The sequence below is a fragment of the Euleptes europaea genome, chromosome 7 (assembly GCF_029931775.1).
Source record: "Euleptes europaea isolate rEulEur1 chromosome 7, rEulEur1.hap1, whole genome shotgun sequence".
NCBI lineage: Eukaryota > Metazoa > Chordata > Lepidosauria > Squamata > Sphaerodactylidae > Euleptes > Euleptes europaea.
In genome coordinates, this window is record NC_079318.1 from 35713974 (window position 1) to 35741753 (window position 27780).

Consider the following 27780-nt stretch of genomic DNA (forward strand, 5'->3'; position numbering starts at 1 on the left):
AATCCCAAAGGAAGTCGGTTTCAGGTAGCCGGCTCATGGTTGACTCAGCCTTCCATCCTTCCAAGGTCGGTAAAATGAGGACCCAGCTTGCTGGGGGTCCAGGGAAGATGACCGGGGAAGGCACTGGCAAAGCACCACTGGCAAACAAAGTTTGCCTAGTAAACGTGGGGATGTGACGTCCCCCCATGGGTCAGGAATGACCCGGTGCTTGCACAGGGGACCTTTACCTTAAATGGGGAATTGGTGCTGAACTGGATTTAAAGAGGAATAACTAAAATGCACCTCTTTGTTTTAACGGGATAGATTTATTATAATGAATATATTGATTTTATATTTACTAGAGGCATTGATTGTAATCCCATTTTTACCTCACCTTTCCTCCAAGGAATGGAAAGCAGCATGACAACACCAGACATTAGCCAAGCAATACAGCCCTTTGTTTTTATTTTATAATCGAAACCTCATGAAGAAACGTTGGTTTTGCACCATTTCAAATAGTATTTCTTCCTGGTAAAAAGGCTGCTCCACTCACAACATTTCTGGTTCGTTGAGTGAGGGTGTGGGGGGGAATGATAGGGAAATCTATAGCAGGCGCTCACAAAAATAAGCAATCGGGCAAGAAAATGCTTACCCAAGTCCGAAGGAAAACAGAATGGCTGGGAGGGTCCCATGCTGACCAGTCTATGTAAATAGAGCCTCAGGCAGATAACAGCTGCAGTGGCCTGCCTCCCAGGAACAGGGTGGACATATACAGAGAACATCTGCTCCTTTTTAACCTCTTGTTCCTTTGTATTTTGGACTGGAATTCATCAGCGCAGTCAGTGGCCCCTTCCCGGCCCCTGCAAAGTCCTGTTCCTGAACTGGAACCCTTGGGGTTAGTGGCGAGACGGTGGTGCTCCTTCATGTTCAACAGGCGCACTGGGGATACTTTGGGGAAAGCAGCAATCTGTACCGTGTTGCAACTGATCCACTGGTCATATGCCAGTCTTCTATGCAGGACAGACCATTTCTTCTGTAGGAAAGAGGGTAGGGGGGGGTTGTGAATGCTCTGGAATATTCCCAAGGGCTCTGGTTGCAAGCTCACATCGAGACAACCTCCCAAGTATCCCCCCCCCCAAGTTCCCACCAGCCGTTGGCTGTGCTTGCCTTTCTGCCCTGCACCTATAGCGGCTTTGCCTCCAGGGCATCAGTGTCTCGACATCTTGAGCCTGCTGTTCAGTAGATCCCGTCCCAGGGGGAAAAAACAGGAATACTCAGTGGATGTTTAATCCCACAAATGTCCAGCAAGGGGCTTGCCAAGCATCCCCTCTAGCTGCCACTGGAAGCTCAGCTGGGTGCCAAGAGGAAAACCAAGGAGGGGGGTCCCTGCTGGGAGAACTAGTCACAGAATGCGTGGTATGATCCCACCCCCCACTGGGCTGTTCAAAAAACCCAGCCAGGGCCTCCCAGTGACAACAGCTGTCTGTACAGCCTCCCTGCAGGGAAAGGGGTACTTAACCAGGCAGGAAATGTCAAATAACATTATAATTTCCTGCCTCCTTTTTCATCCTGCCCGGTGTGAGATCATGGAGCCCAGAGCCATAGAAGGAGAGAGAGCACTGGCCAAATAGTCTACCTCCTTCCTCTGAGCCAGAAAGGTATTGAGAGCCCTGCCATTCAGCATATTTTGGTAGCTAAGGTTTGAGATGACTCGTAGGAGGAAGATCTCCAGCCGACAGAGATCAGTTCCCCTGGAGGAAATGGCTGCTTTGGCAATTGGACTGTATGGCGTTGAATTCCCTCCCCTCTCCAAACCCTGTCCTCCTCAGGCTCTGCCCTCAAAATCTCTAGATATTTCCCAACCCAGAGCTGGCAACCCTAAGGGAATGTCAGGACTCAATAATTATTATTACTGTTGCTACTATTACTACAGTCTTGCCCATCAGTTGAGGAGGTAACTCATTCCTTTAGACTTTCGTTCAGCTAACATCTGAAGAAGTACCTTCTATGGAAACTAATGGTCACTAGAAGATATTTCTTTGATAGTTTTCAATGGCTGGTGGCTCGTAGTTATGACACACTGGCTTGCCTTTGGATTGTAGAGAAACAAAGTAGGACTGGAAAAAGAGCCAGCAAAGGAGATAGAATTCTATGTGTTTACGGTTAGCTACAAGATGTAACCTTTGATGGGTGAGGGTGTGAGTACGTGCACACATGCTGTTTGCTTTTAAGGAAACCGGTGTTGGGTCAATAATTAAGGATATCTGGCCTACTCAACTCATACTCAAGTTTTATTTTTGGAAACAAAAAGATGTGATAAAAACGTACTATTTATTTAGCTTGGGTATTTCTAAACCCGCCTTTCTGTCTTGACCAGATTATGTCAAAAACTATAATAATCTCTATATGATCAGTGAAACATTTTCTAAAACACTGCTATACAGGGTAAGTACCCCCTTCTTGCCTCCACTGGCACTGCTCCTGGTGCCACTTTTACTGTTTGTGTGTTAAGTGCCACCAATTCGCTTCCGATTCATGGCAAACCTATGAATAGGATTGCCAACCTCCAGGTAGTCCTGGAGAAAACAAAGGTTCAGTGTGTGGATAATGGAAGAGATCCAAACAGCACTCACAAATATATATGTGTATATATATGTTCACTTGTTGCACCTTATTCACTTTATAAATTAATTTCTATATATTTGTGAGTGCTGTTTGGATCTCTTCCAACCTCCAGGTAGTAGCTGGAGATCTCCTGCTATCACAACTGATTTCCAGCTGATAGAGATCAGTTCCCCCGGAGAAAATGACCGCTTTGGCCATTGGACTCTATAGTATTGAAGCCCCTCCCCTCCCCAACCCTGCCCTCCTCAGGCTCCACTTCAAAAATCTCCTGCCGGTTGTGAAGAGGGACCTGGCAACCCTACCAATGAATCCATGTCCTCCAAAATGTCCTATCGTTAGCAACCTTGCTGAGGTCTTGCAGACTGAGGGCTGTGGCTTCCTTTATGGAGTCAATCCATCTCATGTTGGGTCTTCCTGTTTTCCTCCTGCCTTCAATTTATCCTAGCATTATTGTCTTTTCTGGTGACTCCTGTCTTCTCATAATGTGACCAAAGTACAATTGCCTCAGCTTAGTAATTTTAGCTTCTAGGGGCAGTTCAAGCTTGATTTGATCTAGAACCCACTTATTTGTCTTTTTGGCCACCTTCACTAACCCTGCTAAATTCTTAGTTTGGCATTTGGATTAGCACAAGAAATGACACAGTCCCCATCTGACTTGTGGGCATCTGTACACATGACGCTTGAAATGAAAACATTTGTCTGGAAGCGTTCCTGTCAGTCAAAGATCATTGCTGATACTCCCAAGAGTGTGCATAGCAATTTGTTAGCATTCGACAGACAGAATGATGATGCTGTATTATCTCTAAAGTCAACAACCACTGCATGTAATTTTTAAGAAGCAACTCTAAACAGGACATGATCAGTTCAAGTAGAAACGTGTAACCAATTGTTCCAGCAAAACATCCTTTGGCAAAGATCCTGTGTAGTCCTAGAGCAATTGCCAGGAAAAATAAATAGCCATTAGCTTTACAGTTCTTCCTCCTGCACTGTCTCCACTAATCCTTCAGACCTACCTCAACCCACCTTCTGTTCATTTTGTCTTGGCCAGACATAGAAGAGCAATAAGATGAGTCTATTAAAGAGAACTCTCTGGAATGGCTAGCTTGGTGGTGATGTGCAATGATAAAAAAAACATTCTGGTCCTCTGCACCAATTGCCAAGGAGGAGTAGGAGAAGGTAGGGATGAAGCTTCCTGCTGTATCACTGAGTTTTATGTGTATGTGAACATGAGCATACATACATGTTTGAAAGTCCTCTGATGTGAAAATCATCTGTGCCTCATAAGAACATAAGAAAAGCCATGCTGGATCAGACCAAGGCACATCAAGTACAGCAGTCTGTTCACACAGTGGCCAACCAGGTGCCTTGAGGAAGCCCACAAACAAGACGACTGCAGCAGCACCATCCTGCCTGTGTTCCACAGCACCTAAGATAACAGGCATGCTCCTCTGATCCTGGAGAGAATAGGTACTACTATCCATTTTTACTAGTAGCCATGAACAACCCTCTCCTCCATGAACATGTCCACTCCCCTCTTAAAGCCTTCCAAGTCGGCAGCCATCACCACATCCTGGGGCAGGGAGTTCCACAATTTAACTATGTGTTGTGTGAAGAAATACTTCTTTTTATCAACTTGGACAGTGTTACGTCAAAGTGTTGCCATGTCAGATGGATAATGCAGGTACACAACACAGTGGCCTTTTATGCATGGCTGCTTCCCTCGTGGTCACCCCTCCAATGACTTCTGGTCTTTGTGTTGATTGTGCATGTCATTTCTGACCATTAGAGGTCGCCTCGCTCTTCCCCTGCGTTTCCCCACATTGTGCCTGCATTTTGAAATTCGATATAAAACAGATCCCTGAAAATGTGGGCAAAATGCGGGGAAACGTGGAGGGGGAGCGAGGTGACCTCTGACAGTCGGAAACAGCATGCATAATCAAAACAGACCCGAAGTCGTTGGAGGGGTGACGGCAAGTGAAACAGCCATGTGTAAAAGGCCAGTGACTTGTCAACTGAAAAGTGAACCTGGAAATCACCAGTTAATATCTAGCTTTTGTCATAAACTTCCTAAGTGGCCTTAGACAAGCCCTTCCCTCTCAGCTTCCTCCTCTGCAATATGGGGGCAATAATGCTGACCTACATTAGAATGTAAGAGCCCTGTGGCGCAGAGTCGTAAGCTGCAGTCCTGCGGTCAAAAGCTCTATTCGCGACCTGAGTTTGATCCCGACGGAAGTCGGTTTCAGGTAGCCAACTCAAGGTTGACTCAGCCTTCCATCCTTCCGAGGTAGGTAAAATGACTACCCAGCTTGCTGGGGTCAAAGGGAAGATGACTGGTGAAGACACTGGCAAACCACCCCATAAACAAAGTCTGCCTAGGAAACGTCGGGATGTGACGTCACCTCATGGGTCAGAAATGACCGGGTGCTTGCACAAGCGACCTTTACCATTTTTTTACATTAGAAGGTACTGTAAGAATTACTCAGATTAGGTGCGAGGAATGTTTTGAATGCTACACAAACCTTTGGCATTGTGTAGCTGGGGTGATTTTTATATGAGGAAACTTTCAACACACACGCACATACCCATGTGCAATCTGAGGTGATCTCCAAGAAAGAACTGTACAGCCTCGGTTACGTATGTTTGAACGCGCCTTTACAGGACTTAGGAAGAAACTTCACCTGGTAAAGCTAGCTGCACAGTCATGCAATTGCAGCTGTGTAAACAAAACAAGAAAGCTCTCTGTATACTTAAGTCAGTTCCTGCATTCCACTCAAAACTTCCCGTTTAATGCATGTTGAGCCTACAGACCTTTTTCGAAGAGCCATTTTAAACCAGAGCCAGCATGGTGTATTAATTAGAGTGTCAGGTTAGGATCTGGGAGAACCGGAATTCACAGCCCTACTCTGCTGTAGCAGATCGCTTGTTGACCTTGGGCCAATCTCTCTCTCTCTCTCTCTCTCTCAGCCTAACTTACCTCGGTTGTTGTGAGGATAAGATGGAGGACACAATTTAAGAAAGATGTAGATAAGGTGGAATGGGTCCAGAGAAAGGCAACAAAGATGGTGAAGAGTCTGGAGACCAAGTCCTATGAGGAAAGGTTGAAGGAGCTGGGAATGTTTAGCCTGAAGAGGAGAAGACTGAGAGGGGATATGATAACCATCTTCAAGTACTTGAAGGGCTGTCATATAGAGGATGGTGCCGAGTTGTTTTCTGTTGCCCCAGAAGGTCGGACCAGAACCAACGGGCTGAAATTAAATCAAGAGTTTCCATCTAGATATTAGGAACAATTTTCTAACAGTTAGAGCAGTTCCTCAGTGGAACAGGCTTCCTTGGGAGGTGGTAAGTACTCCCCTGGAGGTTTTTAAGCAGAGGCTAGATGGCCATCTGTCAGCAATGCTGATTCTACGAACTTAGACAGTTCATGAGAGGGAGAGCATCTTGGCCATCTTCTGGGCACTGGGTGTGTGTGGGGGAGGTTGTTGTGAAATTCTTTCATTGTGCAGGGGGTTGGACTAGATGACCCTGGTGGTCCCTTCCAACTCTATGATTCTATGAGGAGAGGAGAAAGATGCTGTAAGTCACTTTGCACCCCCATGGGGAGAAAGTCGGGATATAAATTAAGTAAATGACATACGTACATAAGATTCTTGTGTGTTGTTTCGGAAGAGAAAGGACAGAGACAGAACGACTCCACGTGCAACATTTCTGTTTGTTGGCTCTGCCAAATTGAAGTACCAAAGAGAAGCACCTTGGGTTGTAGATCATGCAACGTTTTATTGTGCTGCAGTCAGTCAGTCACTCACACATTCATCCATTTGCTATTGTCATTACAGCTTCATAGATCCGTTTCCTGCTCGGCAAACAGGCACAGTGACCCCAGCCTTGGAGGTTCCATGATCTTCCCTCCACTTAGGGACCCACAGCGCATCTGGCAAAAAAGGCACTTAAAAAAAAAAAGCTTTAAGGTCTGTCAATATTTGCCAAGCAAAGCTCCACCTTTACCAAGCTGAAGCATGACAGCTTTGCCACTTTTGCACTCGATGCTTCCACTGCGGAGCATCGACATTAGAAGGTGATGAGGGATGAGGCTGATCAGATAAATGAACAGAGATCTGCAAACAGAGAACAGCAAATACTTCCTGAGATGGGGGGTTTGCTGTGGAACTGGACCACCTGCTGGTAAAACAAGTTCCCTCTTCTGTATCAGGTAACTCCATTTAAATGCTCCAGGGAAGTTGAATCTGGGGAAAGTGCATTTCAGTGTGTAGAACAATACAGTCCAATGGCACTGGGGATGAGGCCTCATGGGTGAGCTATTGTAGGAAATACCTCAAAGGATTGCCCAAAGGTACATTGGAAAGGAAGCAGTGTTAAAGCAGGGGCATACAATTCAAAATAATTTATTTGTAGAGGAAAATACACAGTTCTGATTATACATTCAGATAACTTTTAGACACTATTGTAAACAAAAGACTAAGAGCCTTTTTAACATATTACATTTTTAAAGGTACATTTCAGATTTAAAAAATGGGAAAGGTAGTTGTCAGGGAGCAGGGATTGATCGTAGCTCCCTGTGAAGAAGAAGAGTTGGTTTTTATATGCCAACCGTTCTACCACTTAAGGCAGAATCAAACCGGCTTATAATCACCTTCCCCTCCCCACAGCAGACACCCTGTGAGGTAGGTGGGGCTGAGAGAGTGACTCGCCCAAGGTCACCCAGCTGGCTTCGTGTGTAGGAGTGGGGAAACCAACCTGGTTCACCAGATTAGCTTCCTCCGCTCATGTGGAGGAGTGGGGAATCAAACCCGGTTCTCCAGATCAGAGTCCATCACTCCAAACCACTGCTCTTAACCACTACACCACGCTGGCTCTTTAGAGTACACTTAAGCATAGACCCAACACAGTGCACACAGATGCCTTTTACAAAAGCTGTTTGGCAGTAAAGTGGGAGCAGGGGAGACTGAATTCAGTCCTCCATGCCCTCTCGTAAACCACCATTTCGTGACCTTTGTGTGCTTTGTTCTTCATGTGGATACCTGCTTCTACACAAGTACATCATCCTAGATGGATAGTGTTGCACTTTTGAGGGGTTAAAAAGGAAGATCTCAGTTTCCTCTACTTTTCTAATAACTGGGTTTCCGCTGCAACCAGAGGCATCTGCCTCACCAACTCCCTCCCTATCCTTCTTAATCAACAAATTAATAGAGTGTTTATCTGTTCCTGTTCTGGCAGTAGTAGGGTTGCCAACCTCCAGGTACTCAGTACAGGAGCAAAATCCAATCAAAGTGCAAAAATAACTTTATATGCTACTATGTCTAACCTCATACATCAAAATGCTAAGTCAACTATAAAATATGTACAACATACAAATCCAACAACAAGTAAGCCATACAATGTAACAATAAACACCCAAAGGTGAAAGGAGAAAGGTAACAGTTCATGTATGACGTGTCTCAAAGGAGTACAAGCATCATTTTTCTGTGTTTTTCTCATGCAGGTTAGTTGGAGAAAATCAGTTCTCAATGAGGAAAAATTCACAAGAGGATACGGCCGTTTCAAATTCTTTGAATATCAATTCTTCATCATGTGTAGACATGACCACACTTTGTATCTTACCCCTTGTGGGAAGTAACATGTATCCAGCACTTTGAGAAATTGCTAAGATGTGCAATATGAGAGGAATTCTATTGAAGGACTGATGAAGAATCTTCCCGATATAAGTACAGTGGTGTCTATTTCTCCCCCAACTTCCAGATACTAGCTGGCGATCTCCTGCTATTACAACTTATTTCCAGCCTATAGACATCAGTTCACCTGGAGAAAATGGCTGCTTTGGCAATTGGACTCTATGGCATTGAAGTCCCTCCCCAAACCGCGCCCTCCTCAGGCTCCACCCCAAAAACCTTCCGCCAGCGGCAAAGAGGGACCTGGCAACCCTAGGCAGTAGAGGAATAACATTAAAGATCCTTTTTTAAAATAAAGAGATTTTTTGAACTAAATAAAACAAGTTTTATTTCTCTTTTTTTCTCAGTTATGCAGTTTCTGTTTTCATTATGTCTCTGTACTTGCTGCCTCTTCTTCTAGTTCCCACAACTGAGATGGTCCCTTGATATCTGAGGTGCCTATTTGTGTGAGCTAGACATAGCAGCTGTGTGATTCCTAACTATTGGGTTCTGTCAACCACACCTGCTACACTTCCAGATCTGACTCAACAACCAGGTGCATTAGTAAGCTTCTTTCTACCAAGCCAGATTGTGAAGGAACGACCCCGCTGACCCATGGGCTCCACTCCATTTCCTTCCTCTTGAGTGTCTAGGCACCTGTAGTCACCCCAAGTTTCCATCCAACAATGCACTTCTCTCCTGGCTCTCCAAACTCTTGGAAGGGTTCTCTCACACTTCTCCTTCAGTACACTGCTACCAGCTGGTAAATTTCAGAATTACCCATGGAAAGGGCCAGCACTCCCAGCTTCCATTCCGTGTTGCTGAATAAAGGCCCAGCCTAGTACCCACATCTCCTTCTACTCCCTTGATTGGTTACTGCAGGGCAGCTTCCTGCACTTGCACACTCCCAAATTATTAGCAATCTAGCAACCAACCGTCCTCCCTTCCCTGGAATGTGTTTTGAATAGCATGTTTGAATGGTGCAGGCCTAAATAGTACAAACAATTACCAGCATTTAAAATAGTGTTGTTAAGAAGAAAAAGTCCACACACATACTCTGCACAGCAGCAGATTGAGCAAGGAAGACAAAAGGGTATAAACACACAAATATCTGTCCCTCAACTCTATACATGACCTAGATGGTCTTATTCTAAGTTATAGTGTTCTAAAAGCTTCTCATTACCTCGAAGTCTTTGTCTGGGCAACTAGCCCTTTATCTGCTCCATGTGGTTAATGGTGGCCATCAAGATGGAGCTCAGGTGTGAGAGCTCCTTCCTCCAGGTGAAATCAGCCAAAATGGACCACTCTTTGTGTGTGCCTAGGAATTTTATCTATTCTGTCTGTCCAGCTTCTCTGTGGGTCCAAATTCCTCTTCCTGGGGTTGCCAGCTTTGCCTCCTGCCTTCCAAGTCTCTGTCACCTTCCAGGTGTCAGATTCCAGCCAAGGTGTGAGCTAGCCATTCCATTCAGCCAGGAGGGCCATGTACATTGGCAACGCTTTGATGGCTGGGTACTTGTCAGAGCCATTGACAGGATGGGCAATACTGAGGAACAATTAACTTCCCCTGTGTGGGCTTTTTGTAAAGCCCAAACCTTGTGTTGCGTACAGGCAGGGACCAGGCGGAGGTGCTTGGCCTCTGACTCCACTCCCAGCAATGGAGAGTACTGGGGGGGGAGCAGAGCCTGTCGCGGTTTACTCTTCCCGGTAGTATGGGTGGACTGAGTGCGTAACCAAGGCCGCACTCTAAACAAGGAACAGGTCTAATCGCCAGAACGAGCTCCTTTGCATCAAGGTCTAGGCTCGGTCCTCCCAGGTTCTGCAGGGATACCAGAAGGGCAGGAGCTGGTAGCTGGCACCTACGCAAGATAATACTGAGCACAGAGATCTCAGCACGAGCAGCAGAGCTTGCAGCAATTAGCAAAGTTGTTCCCACACTGACTGACTGGCCAGCCTAAGATTTATGGCTATTCCTCCTCACTCCCTTCCCGGGCCAGCTGTCCTGCATCACTCGCTGGTGTTGGCTCCTGCAAACACCTACGACCAATTGCCTGCAATCTCGTGCTGCGACGCCTCTCCTGCAAACTGAGCTGAACCTTTGATCTTTGATGGCTAACTGGGCTGGGCGGGTCTGGAGGTGATAACCTTCTCTGTCCCTCTGCTCCTTCCCCATATGTACCACCTTCTTCTGCATCTGTCGTCTTTGCTGGTTCAGACCTATGGTCCAGTCGCCCTGGTAAGACTTCCCCCGGTGCATCACCCTGCTCTGCCACTCCTTCCTCCTCTTCTTCCGAGGAGAGTTCAGGCTGACTCACGACACCTTGGAATAAAATGCATGTATCTACACAGGCTGTCAAAGATAGGACAGGGGAGGAGGATGAATTGGTGCCACGGCATAGCGTGATGAAAGTATGCATGGGAAGTGATCAAGCCAGTTGAATAAGAGCCTGCAATTCATTTGTGATCATTCTCACTTATGACAAATGCAACAGAGAAGAAAGTTAAACTTTCTATTGCAGGATGTGTTTTGTCCTCTGAATGGGAAACAAGGTTAAACTATGATGACTACAACCAGAATGCTGATTTAAATAGGTTTTGCTATATCTACTGCATCCTGTACAACACCAAGGTCATTCTCATGCCTTTGTAAGAAGAACTGTCTAGGGTCAAACATGGGACAAACCAGGATCAGTCAGGTGGCTCTTCTACAGGGACATAAACAGAGCTCTTGGGAGATGGGTCTTAACATTATAGCTACTGGCATGTATCTTACCACTCTGCTTAACAAAGTTTAAAACCTTCCTCCAGCCTTGGAGCCTTCTCCAACTTAAGCGACTCTTCCACTGGAGGAAGAGACACTTAGGTTTGGTGAAGTCTCCATAGGCTGGAAGAAGACATCAGACTTTGCTGAACGGAGTGATAGGATATATGACAGTGAGTTCATCCAGAGAGCACTAAATAAAAGAAAGACTTTCAGTCTAGAAGAATTCCAGCAACGGATATATTCTGTCTTTGACTTCTGGGGCGTGAAGCAGTCTTCAGACTCCTAAGCAGCAAGGATAACCATAACTGCGGTTTGGTCATCCAAAGAGTTCTGAGGTCAGCACAGCTAGGTCCAGGATCACAGCACCAAAGCACACTGGCCGTGTGAACTGGTTGGACCAGCAAAGCTCTCTGCTTAGCCCAGGGATTAAATAGTCTAAAGAGGGGACAAGCAGCACCACATGTTCCTGGGCTTCCTCCAGTGATGGCTTGATTGAGACCTCATCCTGTGAAGCACTATATGTGCTCAGGCAGTGATCTAGCTCAGTGGCTAGAACATTAACTGCTAGCCTCATAGTGACTTGACGTCTCTGTTGATACCGCTGGGAGGGGGAGAACTTGGGGGACTGGTAGTCTGGGATCTGGCCCTATGAGTTAGGGGGCTGCCTGCCATGGAGTCTGGCATGCTGGCAGCACTGACTGGAGCTGAGCCTTCAGAGGCAGGTTCTTTGACAGAGGTGTCACGTCCAGGGGCTCTGGGTCTGGAGTGGATTCAGTAGTATCTAGTGTTCCCAAAGCTTCCTTCTTTCCCCCTAGGGCGGTTCCTTGTTCGTCCCCGTCATCCTCAGATAAGGAGTACATTCCTGGGCATAGGTCTGGCCCAGGGTGGGTCCTGACAGCATCCACTGAATGTATTTCTTCTAGCCAGAGGTGTTCTTCTAATTTGTCTTTCATTTAGGTAATAAAGACGTGTTCTTCCTGGTTGTTTTTCAGCTGTTTTTGTTGAATCTTGGGTTTTGGTCCTTTTTTCTGGGGATTCAGAATATACAGTAGACAAGGCTATGTGGACTTTCTCCAGGTTTGGCCTCACCCTTTTCCAGATGTGGCCCAGCCCCAGTCCCCTCTGGGAAATTGAAAAGTCCGTAACCCTGTGTGGTGGTGGACCTCAGTTCTCATGATCTTTCTCTGCCCCTGTCCTCCCTATCTTCTTGCCTCATGCCTGACCTTTTTTCCCACCTAACTTTTTCAGCCCGCCAAACCACTGAAATCCTCCCATCACCTGAGGCAGCCCCCAATTCTGCCTCCACTTGCCTTACTTGTCCAGGAGCAGCACTATGATAGGCCCAAATCCACTCAACTCATTGCATCCGAAAGCTCTGGTTCTAATGGTTTCTTACGTCTATGTACATATTTATGGTGATGGTAATAAAAACATTCCCAGCAAACATTTGCTGTTTTCTAAGACTGTAAGGCCATTTTTGCATGGTAATTAGCAGCATGTTCCAGGCTGAATTGCCCTGCAATTGTTTTTGAATTTTTCATGCTGAACTGTCATTCCGGAAGTGACTGCGAAGCTGGCGCATACCTGCTTCGCATTACTAAAGAGACCATTTAACGCGACCTTTGGTGTTTGCTGCGAAGAATCCCTCTGAAGGAACCATGCAAAATAACAGCGGTGAGCTAGCTATGCACATGCTAATGGCTATGCAAACAGGAACAAAGGAGCAGGTGAGTGGGGGGTGGAATTTCTCCATTTGTGTCGGGACCGTGAATAGGCATTTTTAAAGTCGTGTTTTAAAAAAGAGCTTTGAGCGAGCATCAAAATTGACCATGCATAAATGGCGTAAGGATTAACAAATTTAAAGTGGGTTTGTTTTTCGTATGTGACGATTTGTGTATGGCTCCTTTAACCCATTTTGCATGGATAGCAAATGTGTGATGGGAAAAATGTAATACTATTTCTGGAGCAGAGAGGGCAGCCTTTACCAAGCTTTTCATTGTGGGGATCACTCTAAAGTCAAACTGTCCCACTCTCAGGGCTGCTTTCTCGGCCACCTTTTCCATACCCTTTAATTTACTATCTCCTCACCATCACAATGAAACAGTCACTCCATATAAATTGCCTCTCTTACACACTGCACATCTGTTCTCCATACATAGGGAATGAGAGATGGCTCCTTCTGTCCAGCCCAGATGTGTTTTAAAAGGTCAATGACCTGGAGAAATAAGGAGCTGTAAAGAAAGAGCAGTTAAAAAAAAAGATTCATTCTTCAGACAAAAAGAATAAACCACCTCACTTCCCCTTTAGGATTCCACTGTATTATATCACTCTGTTTAATAGGAACAATGAAGAAGAAATGCGGGGGGGACTACATAATTATTAATCTTTGATTCATGTGGCTCCTCAAAGAGTGGTTTTTAAATCACAAGCTAAAATCTCCTGCAAAATATCTTGCGCCAACAGCCTGTTCCTGAAGTTTGCATGAGAGGAATTACCTGCTTGACATTCTTGTGGGGACAAAGGATGTAAAGAGCCTAGGAATGTTTACAAGGCAGGATTTATAGGGTACACAGAGCCAGCTAGTCATCCACCAAAGTTACCACTGGGTTGAGCAATCCGCTTAATGGACTTTAGTACTTGTTATACAACTGTAACTGTATAACTAGAAATCTCCCCCTGAGTGAGTCCGAACCGGTGTGCCCTCAGAAGAAGTCGACAGGGTTCCAGTCCTACGGGCAAAGATTCTGTTAAAGCCCGTAGAGCGGTGGCGTGTCTGTGAGCCAGCAATCCTAGATATAAGTAAAAGCCACCCTGTGCTCTTGGGAGGAAAGGCAGGGGGTGGGTGGGAAATAGGAGGGGAGCAATAATCTTAGGGTTGCCAACTGCCTGGAGAGGAAAAAATGTCCTGTCTCTTTAATAGAGGCACAATGGGATGCTGTTTACCTCCATGCTATAAAAAGCTTCAGGTGCCCATGTCCAGACATTAAGGGTGAAAATACACGGTCGCTTTAGCCTCCTTCATTCCCTGTTTCAGCCAGGATCCAGCCAGGATCGAACGCATGCGTTTTCGCTGAACGTGCGTTCGATTCTGGCTGAATCCTGGCTGAAACAGGGAATAAGGCGACCGTGCGTTTTTGACCTAAACCTCTACTGAAGGGACAGGGCACTTGTCTTTAGGCCTGCTAGCAACCCTGAATAAGCCCTAGTGAACTCTGTGAAACTTCCATCTGAATAAATATGCTTAGGAGCACGCTGCACAATTTCTGTTCCTTCATTCACCATAGCTGGATAAAGTATTTCATTCCTGTCATGCTAAAAAAACACCATGGGGGGAATGGAATTACAAAACTTTTACAGTCTTCTCTTCTTCACCCAGAATTTGGCATGCCCTCAATGACCCCTCCTTCCTAACCAATGTTTTTATGTTTTGTATATATTTTAACTGTTTGTATTTAACTCTGTTCGTTTTTAAACTCTTTTACAATTGTTTCCTTTCCTTTATCCCTTAGAAGCTCCTTGATCCATTGATCTCGAGCAGAGTAATTTTAAATCTAATGTTTGAGGGATATAAGGACTGAAATAAATCTTGCCACTTGACAATGTGGCCTTGAGATCCCTGTCACTTAATACAAAGGGCATTATATCGGACACAGAGGCATTAGATTTATGTATTAAACGGGGAAAGATATAACGTGATCTAAGTTCCTCATAAAAGCGGCATTCTAAAAGGACATGAGCTAGTGAATCAATAGAGCCAGAAGGGCAAGGACAGGTCCTTTCTGGATATGGTATATTGAAAATTCTGCCTTGCATAACCATAGAGGGGATAGCATTCAGTCTAACTAAACAGAAGGCTCTAAGAAGACAAGGGCTTGTCAAACAATAAGCGGGCAAACCGTACGGTGGTGGTATTCCAACAAACTGAGATGAACAAACACGGGGAGCGCAAAAAGTAGTGCTGTTATAATCAAGCTCTTTAATGCACTTTTTAATTTTGGCGAAAGCTTCAGTTTTTCCAAGATCTAATATATCCTGTGAGAAGCCCAACAGTGACAATTTCTCATCTAAGTTTTATGTTTGGGACAGGGGTAGATTTTAATCGCTTTATAACGTAATTTTATCATGTACGTTTTACATTGTTAGCTGCCTTGGCGGCCTTTGTAAGGGCAGAAAGTTGGGACACGCATTTTGTAAACAAACAGATAAATAACAGCACTCGCGTTCTTGCCATCCTGAGGCAAAACTCTAATAAAGATCTTTCCCATATTATATTGCCAAATCAAGTTAAAAAAAACAAACCACCACCTCAAGCTGTCCAAGTTAAAAAATTGCCATCTAAGCTCCCCCAAATTGAAGACTGATGGGCTCAGTTGCTAATATCCTTTTTCGTCCTCAGCACTGACACAAGCAGATCCACAAATAATGGGGTTTCCTGGGCCACATCCAGGACATGCCTAAAGGTGCCAGACAAAATGGGTGATTGTCCCATGTATTCCCCCGATTGTCGACCCAGCCTGGACGCTGTCTTGGAGGCAGTCAGGAAGGAGCTCAGACCTTCTTCGGTAACTCTGCTTGCCTAACAGTCCGTTCCTGTCCCGAAAGGACGAAAGTCCATAGGAGGCCAGAAGGGGTTGCGCCGGTATTCGGGGCCCCTGCACCGGCCCCTGTGCCACGTACACTGTCCAGGGTGGCACAGATCCCGGCGGGAGGACCTGGACGCCATCCTCCCGGTGCTGCGGGAGCAAAGCGTGCCAGGGGCGTTCCTGGGGCTTGCTGGGAGGCGGAGCTGCCAGTAGGCAGCTTCCTGACCCCTTTCGCCCCGGGTACACCATGTACCAGAACAGTGTTGCTGCGCCAGCTTTTTGCTGATGCTTCTTGCTGGCGCAGCCTTGCTGTTTTCAATGGGGCCAAATTCCCCATTAAAAAAAAAAACCTTTAAAAGGCTTTTAAAAGCCTTTCGGTGGCCGGGGAACGGCTTTGGAGGCGCCATTGCGGCGCCTTGGCCACACTATCCCTGGCCGCCGAACGCTCAGGAATGGGCTGTAAGCCTCCATATTTTGGGGAAGTGCCACTGAGCTATAGGAACTTTCTCTCACGAGGAGACATATGGCTCAACAGTACTTCTGCCTACTTTACAAGCCACTTTGCCAACTAGAAAAGTCCCACATGAGACTGAGGTACTCCACCGTCGGCATTTCCTTCAACCAGAAACTCTTGAATCACTCAGCTATAGGTGGTTTTAATCTAACCTTTCACCAACTTGGCCGAACCTACTAACAAGGCAAGCAGTTTTCACCCACCTTTAGAGAAATCCATACAGCTGTGCGCAAAGGTTGTTGCAACTTCGACTTTTCCCCTTGCCACAAAGTACCAGATGTTAATTGAGTCCACATTGGGAAAACAATCATGCTAGTGTTTGCAAACACAAGTCACACAATACACCCAGATCAATCAGCCTAATGACTCCAGAGATTTCTCCTGAGAGTTTTTGAAGGGCAAAGAAATCAACTGCATTTTGAAGGCCAACCATTATCAAACACCCAGCCCCTTAGAGAATGATATTGTTGTCAGGGCACCTCCCCAGGATAATTAGACAACAGTCAGCCTTGTGTTTTGCTATTAATTTATACTTAGAAATATGCCTATCACACGTTCTCAAGGTGGGGGAATCATAGGGGGTTACCGCTCTTATATTCCCAGCGATGTATTAAGAGTTTGACAACATTATAAAAAATACTGTTCGCACTTTGTTTGGCCCCTTTAGCTGTGAAGACGTCTTCCCACCATTTATAAGCCGTGGTATCAAAAAACTAGAATCCAATTTCTAGAATCATAGAGTTGGAAGGGACCACCAGGGTCATCTAGTTCAACCCCCTGCGCAATGCAGGAAATTCACAACTACCTCCCCCACACACACCCAGTGCCCAGAAGATGGCCAAGATGCCCTCCCTCTCATGAACTGCCTAGGTTCATAGAATCAGCATTGCTGACAGATGACCATCAAGCCTCTGCTTAAAAACCTCCAGGGAAGGAGAGCTTACCACCTCCCGAGGAAGCCTGTTCCATTGAGGAACCACTCTAACTTAGAAAATTATTCCTAATGTCTAGATGGAAACTCTTCTGATTTAATTTTAACCTGTTGGTTCTGGTCCGACCTTCTGGGACAACAGAAAACAACTCGGCACCATCCTCTATATGACAGCCCTTCAAGTACTTGAAGATAATGATCATATCCCCTCTCAGTCTTCTCTGAGTCATAATACATTTTAAAAAATGTGTATCTCCACAGGGCACAAAAACAGGCAGGCAAATCCGTTGTAATCCAGATACAGCAGTCCAAGCAGAGGCATATACAATTGCTATTGAAGTAGTATCCTATGCAAAGGACTAGGCTATTAAATTTCTCTGAATTCAGTGGGGATTACTAAGTGTGCCCAGGAGTCCAGCCTTTAATGACCACCGCAGTTTGGCTTGTGCAGTGTCATAATGCATACTTGCATTGTGGAATACAATCATCCCATGTTACACAAATATAAAACAGATCTCTTAGGTCACAATAATGCTCTGATGGTCCAGCAAAGTTTGCCCAAATCAACAGAAATTTGGACATCCCATTCCATGGAACGACTCCATCATGTTGGTAAAATTAAAAAAACACACGCCGTAATTATACAATCCTGTTTAACATGCAGAAAGCTTTTGTTTTGCTTTTGGGAACATTATTTTGTTTGCCCTCTCTTGTTTCCCACTGCATTTTTATCATGTATTTAAATCATTTTATTCTAAAAATCCAATATAAATCTCTAAAAGAGACCATACAAAACCCATTAAAATGTTTTATGGTTCATTACAACAAACTGCATTTGATTAAGATACATTTTGTATTTATTTCTGTAATTTTAGTTGAATGTGTGTAGCACTCTGATGCATTCTGCTTAGCAGAACGCTCCAGATAAGGGAGTCTCAGCCATGCTGCTGCTGCTGATTGTTCTCTTATGATGAACATGCTACACCTGCCAAGCCCCAGTGCACGTAAAACAGCTGTCACTTGGAGGCTGCTGTAATCACTCTCCAGGGAGATTTTCTGCACCTGGTCAGCTTTTCATCTGCAAATTTCTCCATGATACTACTGATCCCAGTGTAAAAAGATCTGCAAGGACATTATGAAAACCACCCAATTTGTGTCCTGAAGTAACACACACAATAGTTTGCCATATAGAGACATTGTCTTCCTTTCTTCCTTTCTTCCTTCTGTAAATTGAAAATAAAATAGATCCATATTAGGAAAAAGTCAGTTTAGGGATTCGTGTTTTTTAGTTGACTCATTTGATAAGGAAAAGCAGAAAAGAGGGGGAAAAACATATTTCAACGAGACATTGCCAAGCATTTAAAAGACAGAAGAGGCTTCTCTGACACTCTTTAAAATTAAAGATAATATGTTATCTCTCTGTTACTAGTGGCAACCTCTGAGCCAAGAGATGGAAACAAACCTAGCAGAATCGTGACAATAAAAAAAAAATCATGCGCCAAAGCTATTCCCAACACAATATAAAACACAATAGGGCAGCCCATCCACTCTGCTCTTAAAGTATACACTCCTCTACTGGGATTTGAGCTAGCTTGGGAGTATAAATCCATTAACCATTAGAATATTTCTCATACAGGCCCCTTAGAGAGCTTGGCGTGCAATCTGAAAATGAACGGAGGCAACTCCTATTGTTGGTCAGTGTGGTGAGCTCAGGACAACTCTGAAATTCTGATTGAGATGAATGCAAGTTGAATGTCATGCAGCTCTGATCCCAGGCCTGTCTGCAAGTCCTGTTGAGTTTAACGGGGCTTACTCCAAAGTTAATGTGCATAGTAGCAGTAGCTAGAGTGATGGGCCTAGGTGTGGAAAGCAAGGTTCACATCTCTGCTCAGATACGGAACTCCTCAGGGGCACTCACAGTGTTGGGAGGAAAAAGCACTGCTCTGACGTCACCGGGGAAGGATGGGATACAAACACAACAGGAAAATATTCCACAAACACCAGAGAATCAGTCTTTGTCACTCAGCTGTAAAGCTGAGTATATGAAATGGGAACGGTACTACTTGCCTTCTGCAAACCTATGTTTACCTGTTATGGAACAAATTCCCTTGAACTGAACAGAGGCAATGAGCTTAGGGTGGAACTGCACATACGGCAGTGTTTGTCTGGTAGCTAATCATATTCTGAGGCCCTTGAAAGGTGATGTCCGATGTGCCCGGAACACCATCAGTGACATTACAGGATTCTTGGGTACCTATATTTGGAAAGGGTATTATAAAACGAGAGAGCATACCATCTCTATAGCTCTCTCCCAATCAAGAAGCCTTCTGTTTTGACCAAACGTTTTAACAGAGACAGAGGAAAGAGAGAAGGAGGGATGTTGGCATGTCAGACAGTAGGGCCAAACTTCCTCCAAAAGACAATATTATCTTTCCCCCACACTGCGAGCTAAGGGGGAAAAAAATCTCTTGTTCATGCTTTTTGCTCCATTTTCCAAATTATTTTTGTCCAATAAATGAGTAGTTGTTTCTTGTCCATAGTGTACAACGTACACATCCTCCCTCAATGCTGTGCTTCTTTAGCAGGGATATCTGTAGTAGATCAGAGCTAGGGGCTGTGTTGGCTCTCCACAAAGATGTGGCTTTGGCTTCTCTCCTGCCTGCGCCCCTCCTTTGGGAACGACACCCACCCGATTCTGGGCCCGGCAAAGCAGGAGAGGATTGTTGTGCCAGCAGCTGCCAATGTTTCTTTCCAGTTCCTGGGGCAGTGACTGAAAGAAGGAAGCTGGTCTGTGGGAAAGCTTGAAAAGAAACAGGATTTTAAAATTTTACTGCTTTCTACCGGCTAATCTGTTCTTTCACATGTTTTCTGAAGAATGTACTAATGAAGCAGATCCCCTACTATTCCAAAATACATTCTAGGAACAGACACACCCTTACCAGCAAAGACAGGATAAAAACATTATTACACAATTCAAAAACCAAGACGCATATAGAAGCTATTAGATTTTCAGAATTGTCAGTGGAATAGCAATTAAAGGGAATGTTCTGGACGAATTCAGTGTACAACAGATTACTGACTTTTGATGGTCCTTAGTGTTCTGAGTCGGCTGAGTCAGACTCATGTGAAGCTGGTGAGAGATTCAGGCTCTAGCTATAGGCTACATTATCATCCCTGTTTGTCCTGCATAGGGTTGCCATGTGCCTTCCAGCACTCGAGCGGCCAGGGGCGGAAAGGAAAAAATTGCTATCCGTGACAGCATGCTGTCACTTCCAGGAATAACCAGAACTGACGTCACATGTGTCTAGGAATTGTCGAAAACTCAGTTGATAAAACCATATCATTTTCCAGCTATTCCTAAAGAGGACTGTGATCACTTCCAGGGGGAACTTGTTACAAGAGGGAACTAGTGACAAGTCTTGCTTTCAAACAATCCTGGTCCCTCACCAAGACCAGGGAGTGAGGTGAGAGGAGGACCAGCTAAGCCAAAAATCTGGCATTGGAGGGATGGACCCTGGGCAGAATCGGACAGATTCAGGGTGAGGTAAAATATTGAGATTATCCATTTTTCACACTCCAGTGCCGTTTAGTGAACAGAACACAATTCTACAGGTCATACCAGTTGAATACGGGCAAGTTGGCACTTTACTAGGGTTGCCAGGTCCCTCTTCGCCACTGGTGGGAGATTTTTGCAGCAGAGCCTGAGGAGGGCAGGGTTTGGGGAGGGGAGGGACTCCAATGCCATAGAGTCCAATTGCCAAAACGGCCAGTTTCTCCAGGTGAACTGATTTCTGTCGGCTGGAGATCAGTTGTAATAGCAGGAGATCTCCAGCTAGTACCTGGGGTTTGGCAATCCTACACTTTACACACAGACAAGTTGGCAACGAATGAGGGGCTTCTTTCAAATTTCATTTTATACTGTAGCCCAAATTCAATTATTGACAATTTGTTGAGGGAGGTAAAAAGACGTTTCCTAAAGATGCTGCTTCTGTGATTGGCTTCCTGTACTTCCCAGCATTCAAAATGCCGGCACATCAAGCACAATGGTGAGTGCTGTGATATCATAGTGAGAAGTGACCCCACCCCTCTCAATGCCTGCATAATTTTATGAACTTTTCAGAAAAGGTTTATTATTTTATTCCCCCCCCCCACAATAAATGCCAAAAATTTAGAATCTGAGAGAGCTGCAGTACTGAAGCACCAGACCATGCCTATTGTCTTTTACAATAAACACATTTATTTAGAATGGTCAAATGCCAGCAAAATTACCCCTTTACTCTATCCACAGCCCCCACATCAATGTCTTACCATTTTGTGATTACTTACACTTAATGGTATGTTTAATGCTGTGATTCTCCCAGTACCAAATGACTTTGATGCAGCAATAATTTACGTGGATGGAAGGGATTCTGTAAACAGAGAGGGACATTCATACTGCCTTCCACTGCAACCCAAAATTCTGCGCCTGCACACAGCTTGAGGTGGGAGTCAGAGGTATGCAGTGGCAGGGGAGAATTGGCAAAATTCACCCCTTTTCATTTGTGGAAATCTTCCACTGGATCCAAGCCAATACACATATCTACCTAACAAAAATGACTGGGATATAGGGCTAATTTTTATAAGACTGGGTGAATTGAAGCAGGGACAGAGCTAGTCTGCATTATCTATACATGGCATATAAAACAAATCAACATCACTTTTCCCCTCTGTTACTAATATTTGGTTCCTGTCTCCAATAACCATGTTTTCTACAGCATCTCTAAAATTGCAGGAATCTCCAAACACAGTACAATGCCAAACTATAATCATGAGTATCAATATGTTGTTCTGTTAATCCAAACACATTAACCAAAGAATAAATGTTTGTCTGCTGGTTAGTATTTGGGTGGGAGGCCACCAAGGAAGTTCAGGGTCATTATGCAGAGGCAAGCAATGGCAAACCACCTCTGAATGTCTCTTGCCTTGAAAACCCTATGGGGGTCGCCATAAGTTGGCTGTGGCCTTTTATGCATGGTTTGTTTCCATTGCTGTCAAGCCCCGAGTACTTTGGGGCTTTGTTTTCACTATGCATGTATTTTCCAACCTTTAGAAGTCACCTTGCTCTCCCCTCGTGCTTTCCCCATGTTTTGTGGATACTGTTTTACCCCAGGTTTAATGTCTGCCTCGTTCCCAAATCGAAATTTGGTCTTGTGCATACTTGTCAATTCGGTGTTTTCTCCCCATGCTCATTCTCGCTTCTCCCTCGCTCTTGTCTTTCCCCCTCATCCAATCCCTCCCCTCAAAGCTGGAATACTTTGAGGCTGCTTATTGGTCAGTTTCAGACCTCAGCCTGATTGAACAGTTTTCTTCTGTTTGCGACTAGCTAGAATCCTGAAATAATCACAAATGACCTATTCAGCTGCTTATTTGGTCAGTTTCACAGCCCTGCAGAAAGGGATTTGCAGAACTATGTGAGAGAGGAAAACAAAACAAAACTTGGGTATTCTATCTCCCTCCCTGCATACAACATTCTCCCCTGTGCCTGCCCATGTAGCTGTTGTTAAAGGCATGGGAGTTTGCCAAGGGGTGGGGGAAAAGGTCCCTGTTTGAAGAGTGTAACAGGCATGTATGCCATTTTGTTTTAAAGAGTACTTGGGATTGAATTTCTGCATCACCAAGTACTCCGGGAATTTCTTCGGGGCAAAAAGCCCCTATGCATAGTGATTTGCGAATTCAACAGCAAATACTGTGCATCGAGAGAGCAGCATATCCAGCACAAACAACCCGTGCATAAAAGGCCTATGACTTGATGGCACTTTCTACCACCACATCATATTTATATTTGACTTAGAAAATGCCATACAGCTGAGTACTGAAAGGCTAGGCAGGTATCACACATGACTAAAATGGAAAATGGATACTGAGTTCAAATAAACAGACTGATGTGAAAGAAAAAAGTTTTAAAATGCTTTTTTAAAAATATCCTTTTGAAATAGATCTTAAAATAGCACATTCAGGATTGAATTGAATGAAATTGAATTAAATTCAATGAAATCAGTGGAAGCATCAGGAGTAGATGGTGTACTTTTGCAAATTGCACCCATTCAGGAACACAGTGACTATTTGAAAAGGAAAGCAATTGATCAGGTCATGAATTAAGTGATGACGTACAGATGGGAAGCCTGATTAAAGAAGCTGAAAATTAGGCAGAAATTTTGAATCATTCACAGAAGTCAGTGGTACAAACTGAAAAGACAAAAAAGGAAATAAATAAAGTGGGCACAAAATGGTTCTCTGTTTCCTTTAGAAACCTTGCATGTACTAATCTGCACAAAATGTTAGGTTCCTTATCTCCTGCATGTTTTCCACTTATTGTTACCCTATTTGATTTTTGTTATTAAGAGGTGGATTTGGCATGTATGCCTGCTGAAGTGTTGTAAGTGAAACACTTTGATTAATGTTATGCACTAAGGTACCTCATTTATGGGTCACTTATGCATGACAGTTTTACCTGAGGTTCGTTGCTCGCTGGACCCATACTTTCTTCTGGCAAAGCTATGCACCAGCAATCTCCAAACTCAAAACAAGAAGCTTTTGAATCCCCGCCCCTTGAAATGCCACTTTGTAATTGGCTGTAGTGCTTTATTTGAGAGAAAAGTCCTCCAGTGGAAATCCAAGTGCCAAGTCAAAAAGCATTTTAAAAAACAAAAACAAAATGGAGCTCCCTAAAATGTTTGGGGGAGGGGAACCCAAGCTTAATTTCTAAATGCCTTTCTTCTGCTTAGAAAAAACTCTGAGGAAGCAGGAAGCATTTGAATCCACGCCTCTTGACATGCTGCTTTGTAATTGGCTGTAGTTCTTTCTGTGAGAGAAACGTCGCTCCCCCAAGCTTCTGTGTCCCGTGCTTTGCCTTACGCATGGGGATTTCAAGCAGGCTGAGCTCAGGAGAAATGGAAGAATTGGGTTAACAGAGGGACGGGAAGTCCTGGGATTTTTGAGGGCTGGCAGCGAGGTCATCTCTAATGGATGGAAAACTCATGCATAACTCCAAGTAACAACTGAGACAGACCGGGGGTGAACGTGAGTGAAAGTACCCATGCATAACTGACTGTGGATACAGGGCATCACATTAAACATCAAAGACTATAACAACATTTATAGCATTTACAAAGCACTTCAAGAAGTATTTAAAGCACTTCACTCATATTATCTCAGTAATCCTCACATTAACTTTGTTAACGAAGGCAGTATTATCCCCATACTGTAGATCACAAGAGGAGGTTGAGAGATTTTAACTTTTAAATAAAGACAGCATAATGACAACTAGTAATATGTAAGTGACACCTTTTAAAATTTCTGCCTCAAATAATGGAATTGCAAATCATATTCACCATGTTCTTCCTCACTTTCAGTGCATTCCTAAAGAGAGTTAATCCAGTCTAAGCCCATTCATTTCAATGGAAGTAGACTGGAGTAACTCTCCTTAGGAATGCACTGTTTGTGTTGCTACATTAAAAAGTGAAGATCTGGAATTTGGTCTGAAATTTCAAAATGTAAGACAATATCCTAGATGTTGGCAAATGCAGGTTCCCATTCCCAGGACAAATCTGATGTGAGAAATGCCATCCAATGCATATTTTGGTATAGTGGCGTAACAATATTAAATTGCTGCTTTCAAAAATTTTAGGGAAACTTGGTGCGTGGAAGCCCTGTCACCGTTACACTATATTAGCCGCTGCAGCAGCAACAGGGAAACGATACAAGCCTATCCCTGGGTGGAAAACACCTTGGTATTGGGCCAAGCGCATTGCATGAACAAAAACATGGCTACTAATTGGTTCTTGTAGGTTATCCGGGCTGTGTAACCGTGTCTTGGTATTTTCTTTCCTGACGTTTCGCCAGCAGCTGTGGCAGGCATCTTCAGAGGAGTAACACTGAAGGACAGTGTCTACTAATGGCTACTAATAATGGCTACTAATATTGGACAGAGCTCTGCACTACATCAAGAGAGGAAGCTCTTACCCTGGTCTGAATGTTGTTTCAATTTGCCACAGCCCCCCAATAGACTGTTCACACCTGTCTTTCTCAGCCTGCTGATAGCCCAAAGACTTTGGTTTTAAAATGGAACAGATGGGAGAAAAGAAGCAGCACTGTGGCAAAGAGAAAAAAAAGGGTCATGACTTTTCCAAGAACTAGGTTTCTTGAGGAAATGGAGCCTGATCCTGGGAAAGATCTCGAAATCCCATAGGAGAGATCATTTTCAAATTGTTTAATGGTCATGATGATAACCTCTGACCTTGATGAAAGGCAGTGCTTCTGACCATCCGTTTGTTAAATAATATACCCACTTACTTTCTGATTTCTATCAGTGTTTAGTAACTGGTGGTCAGGACAAAGCAAGCAAAATATACTTACCCACTGCACTTTATTGAATGTAAAGGAATTTGTCCTAAGCAACAGAATTCCTTCCCTTTTTTATATAAAAATATAATCAGCCAAGATGAGTGTGAAGTGGAGGCTAAGTGTCTTATAAAATTGGCTATGGAACACTGAGCTTTCAACTCTGACATCTGCTTTGAATCCTGCTTGAGCTCAGCGCTGGAGAATTCATTAGCACCTGAGGCTCAAACTGGACATGATGTTTAATGAGTTCAGTTGAGAGTTCCCCCAGCCAGATTCTAACTTTGCTCAGCTACATGGCAGCTACTGGGAACTTGTAAAAAATCATCATGTCTTGTCTGAGCATGAGATTGGCTTGCTAACTCTGGTTTTATAATCTGGTCCAGTTCATAATAGCTAGGTATAATAACACGAACAGACTCAATTTATTCTAGCTGGTACCCATGTAAGGTGAGGCGCTGAAGGCTCTGTGGAAAGACAGTAAGTGCAGGGAGACACCCCATGGCTGTATTCTGCAGAGTATGCACTTTGACTGCACTTTGATAGGCAACCCACACCATTCATGACATCCAGAACTTCCATTTAAGGGACCTTCAAGGCCCCTTCCAGCTCTGTGCTTCTGTGCCTGGTCTGTGGGAATCTATAGGACTGGGTTATTCTGAAACAAAGGGCCAAAAGCCTTACAAATCAAGGTAGAAGCATATAGCACATGGTATGCTAAGAAGGCTGTTGGAACAGGGTTGCCAATGTTCTTATGTTCTTAACCTCCAGGTGGTGGCTGGAGATCTCCCGCTATTACAACTGATCTCTAGCAGATAGAGATCAGTTCTCATGGAAAAAATGGCTGCTTTGGCAATTGAATTCTATGGCACTGAAGTCCCTCCCTGCTCCAAACCCCACCCTCCCCAGGCTCCGCCCCCAAAATCTCCAGGTATTTCCCAACCCGGAGCAGGCAACCCTATGTAGGAATAATAATAATACTATTAATAAAGTATCTCTTTACAGTAAAGAAGAGCTGGCAGTCATGGATATGTATTTTTGGCAATCTTTTAAAAATCATTAAAGTGTCTTGTATTCCATTCCATCTGTTCTCACCATAGGAAATTGTGTCATTTGCATTCTTATATTATATAACAACAGTGCAATTTTAAACAGAGTCTAAGTCTATTGTAGTCAATGGACTTCAGTGTAGAATAGTATGACTGCTTACGATGGTTTATAATTAGAACAGGCAGTGTATTAGGCAGTTCTTCTAGTGGAGCTGTTATAGTCAGCATCTAAATCAGAGCATATTCTTGGTATTTTATCAGCAGAAAACTTTGCAAAAGCATCACAACTATTTGTCCAGTCCTGATACAATGAAGGCTCAGTTTTAGGAGTTTGCAGATGCCATGTTACCTTAAACCAGAGGTTCCCAAAACATGCTCCAAGGAGCACTTGGTGCTCCACGAAACATAGAATCATGGAGTTGGAAGGGACCACCAGGGTCATCTAGTCCAACCCCCTGCACAATGCAGGAAATTCACAACTACCTCCCCCCCCACACCCCCAGTGACCAGAAGATGGCCAAGATGCCCTCCCTCTCATCATCTGCCTAAGGTCACAGAATCAGCATTGCTGACAGATGGCCATCTAACCTCTTCTTAAAAACCTCCAGGGAAGGAGAGCTTACCACCTCCCGAGGAAGCCTGTTCCACTGAGGAACCGCTCTGTTAGAAAATTATTCCTAATGTCTAGACGGAAACTCTTTTGATTTAATTTCAACCCATTGGTTCTGGTCCGACCTTCTTGGGCAACAGAAAACAACTTGGCACCATCCTCTATATGACAGCCCCTCAAGTACTTGAAGATGGTTATCATATCCCCTCTCACTCTTCTCCTCTTCAGGCTAAACATCTCCTAGTGCGCCATGAAGAGATTGGAAAGAAAAATACTACTGTCATTCGGTTTAGTATATTGGTGCTGGGTAAAAAGTAGTACTCCGTGGCGAATTTCTCTCCTGAAAAGTGCTCCATGACTCAAAAGGTTTGGGAAGCTCTGCCTTAAACAATTGGGATGGTTGTGAGCTACTTGATGCAACAGCAGCAGAGAAGTAATACTTCTTAGCCACCTTCACTGCTGATTACAGGTCTTCTAGTGAGCTCTAGAACGTGATCTGTCGGATTCAGCACGAGTTACTCTCATGCAAGTGTGCACATCTCTGTGGTCCCCCTCCCCCTTACCCACTAACCATGCTGGTGTTTCCAAGGCACTAGTTCCACAGGACCCTATGAAGGGCTGTTTCCACGGTTCCCTGGATGACCTTTTAAAGCTGATGACAAACAACAGTTCAGCAAGCGAAGCCT